Consider the following 3,238-nt stretch of genomic DNA (forward strand, 5'->3'; position numbering starts at 1 on the left):
ACAGCTGTCCACGTCTTCTCGTCTCTCATCTCTCTTCTCTTTTTGTTTCCAGAGTGTCGGAGCAAATTTCCGTCTCATGGCGACGTCAGTGAATCCAGCGTTGTCTCCTCCCCCTCCTCCTGTCCCCGGAGCTCCTCGTCCTCCTCGTCTCCTCCCTGCTCCGACAGCAGACCAGGTGAGCTGGACCAAGTGCAGAGCGCCTGGATCAGTTGCAGGTAGAGAGGAAACGGCTCCCTCTGGTGGACAGGGCCGATCATGATCAACACGTCTGACACACTTCGTTTCTCTCCTTCAGTAACTGAAACACCTGCTGAACACACACAGAGCAGGTAAACACCAGTTTGACCAGTTTGACCAGTTTCCTCAGACTCAACACTTTCATCCCGGACATTTTCATTCCCTGAACTATGAATCAGTTATTAAAGGAAACGAGTGTCAGACGTGTTGATCATGAAAAAGACGACAGTTCGTCTTGATGAACAAAACGACGTCTGTGAAACAACAGCAGAACAAACTGAGACGGTTCAGCTCCTAACACCTGGAAGAAAGCTCTCAGGGCTCTCTGGGCCCTCAGGTATATCCGGGCCCTCGGGTCTATCTGGGCCCTCGGGTCTATCCGGGCCCTCGGGTCTATCCGGGCCCTCGGGGCCCTCAGGTCTATCCGGGCCCTCGGGTCTATCCGGGCCCTCGGGTCTATCCGGGCCCTCGGGTCTATCCGGGCCCTCGGGGCCCTCGGGTCTATCCGGGCCCTCGGGTCTATCCGGGCCCTCGGGGCCCTCGGGTCTATCCGGGCCCTCGGTGTCAGTAGTATGTTTGTGTGGGAGCTGAAGGGTTAAACTCTGTCAACAATCAGCTGGATGTTCTGATTGGTTGAAGGTCACAGGTTTGAATCTGTGGTTGGTTCATTTTGTTTGTGTGCAGCTCGTCTGTCGCTGTCCAGCCCCGAGCTCCTATCAGAGCTGAAGGAGTCCAGGACCCGCCCCCTCCGACCCGTCCCCGCCCACTACGGCCTGACCACTGTCTTCTCTGGACGAGGAGGACAGGTGAGCAGAGACATGACCGTGTGTCCTCAGGGACGTTTTGTGTTAATGTGAACAGCAGATGTTTTCCATGTTCATACAGATGTTTTCCATGTTCATACAGATGTTTTCCACAGAAATGTTACACTCAGGACAAAAACTCTCTCCCACTGAAACACACTGACACTGCAGATGTTGATCTCTCTGCCACCACAACATAAAGTTTTTAGTCTGTCATTCTCAAGCCCCGCCTCCAGAATTTCAGTTTCCACATGTTTTTTTTATTGTATTTTACCTTTAATCTCAGATTCCTGAGTTTATATTTAAAATGTTTCCACATTAAAGCGACATGAGATTCACACGTGACCTGAATCCTCTTCCATCACAGAGAAACAGGAAGTTGTTGTTACTGTCATCTGGAGGTAAAAAACAGGATGATGATGATGATGATCTTCTTCTCTTCCAGGCCTCTGGTCCCGCCCTCTCCACACGACCAGCCAATCAGAGGACTTCACACTGACTATCAGCTCCTGGACCTCAAACCGTCATGGACTCATAAATCCTGTTTTAATGATCATTTCCTACATCGTGTCAAACTTGAACTGCACAGTTGATTCCAGATGTTTGGAAATAAACAAGAGTTCATTGACTGGCCTGATCGGCCTTCCTCTCCAAATATTAGTTCATTCGATCATACTAGAGACCAAAATACTCAAAAGTGTTTCTGAGCAGACTTATAATATTCAGTGAATGTTTTACGGTTGGGTTTAGGAGAGAACAGCTGGCCAGATGTGTTTCTAACAGGTCGGCTGAGAGCTATCCTACACTGATCACAGCTGTAGTTTCTCTCCACTGTGACTCCAACCCCGTATATATGAAAGATATATACATATATATATATATATATATATCTAGGATTAAAAAGACAAAAACATGTGTCTTAGGAACTTTATTCTTTATCGACACAGAAAAGAAATTGTGTAAATTTAGTTAACAGAAGAAAAAAGTTTCCCAGAGTCCACAGTTCTGATTTCAGGTTGTTGGTCAAACAGCAGAAGGTTCTGAATGTACAAGAGAAACAGGAAGTCAGGGATCTGCAGTCCGCTGTCGTCAGTGAGGCGCCGACCAGAAAACACATTCCTGTGGTTTATTTGATGCTAAACTAATTAGCCACAAAGCTAGCTGAGCTCTGACTCGTATGACTATTAGCATATAACATTAAACTGATTCTGACGTTTTTCAAATATGTTTAAAATCAAATATCTTGTATGTTCAGTGACATAAATCTACATTTAGTGAAAAACAATGTTTCACTGCATTTCCAAGAGTGAGTCATGAAGATTGTCTCGACCTCAGTGAGTCATGGAGATGTAATGTGCCTGAAGACGGCCGCGGGTCTGACCCTCACAGCTGTAACACTGTGTCTGTGGGACGTCAGGGACATTACAGTGGACAGGTCTTACCAACACCGGGACACAGTCTGTTTCTCTCTTTAGTTGCAGCTGTGCGGTTTCTCCCAGGTGTGGCTGCGTTGTTGAGCTTTCAAACCACCTGTACTCTTGAAATCTTCCCACATTGGTCACAGCTGTGCGGCTTGTCTTTAGTGTGGACTCTCCTCTGAGTCTTTGTGTGTCTCTGTTTCTATGGCGACAGACACAGACAGAAAGAGCGTTAGATCTCATGATGGAGCGAGTTGTTTCGCATCTGACTTTATCAAATAAAAGATTTGGGAGCAGTCGTGCACTTCACCCACTTGTGGCCAAAATCAGCGTCACTCATTAGTTAACACTTTAAAATTCTTTCATTTAAAAAATTAAAATAAAAATCAGAAAACGGTATAATAATAAAATTCACATGAGGCTTTAATCATGTTCTATAATCCCCAGACATCAGATCAAACGTCACTTCTTTGACCAATAACCTCTGGACACACTGAGGGGTTCAGTCTAGCACAGAGGGAAGTGATCTGCATCGGCCTCATCGTCGACCTTTGACCTCAGTTTAATTTGTATGCACCAAGTAAAACAGGCTTTATAAAGCGTCATCACTTTGTCATAACTAGTGAGTGAGTTCTTGAGATGTGGTCAGTGACTTCAACCCTCCAGACGTGACAGCAGCAGTTAATACATGGAAATACTCCAGTCAGATCTCACTCAGCGTCCCGGCCGTATGAAATACATATTTCCCTTCAGACTACAGCAGAGTGGGGGGGGGGGGGG

At 46.4% G+C, this 3,238-nt stretch overlaps 1 long non-coding RNA gene across 1 annotated transcript; it reads left to right on the top strand.

Moving 5' to 3' along the window:
• The first annotated feature begins 21 nt into the window (after window positions 1-21).
• On the top strand, window positions 22-1,695 carry LOC111649609 (uncharacterized). Its single transcript, XR_002760311.2, has 3 exons — window positions 22-175; window positions 922-1,043; window positions 1,486-1,695. It is a non-coding gene; the product is annotated as an uncharacterized LOC111649609 (long non-coding RNA).
• The last annotated feature ends 1,543 nt before the right edge of the window (window positions 1,696-3,238 follow it).

This window comes from Seriola lalandi, unplaced genomic scaffold (assembly GCF_002814215.2).
Source record: "Seriola lalandi dorsalis isolate HSWRI2012SDOR001 ecotype SW California unplaced genomic scaffold, Sedor1 jcf7180002051345, whole genome shotgun sequence".
Taxonomy (NCBI): domain Eukaryota; kingdom Metazoa; phylum Chordata; class Actinopteri; order Carangiformes; family Carangidae; genus Seriola; species Seriola lalandi.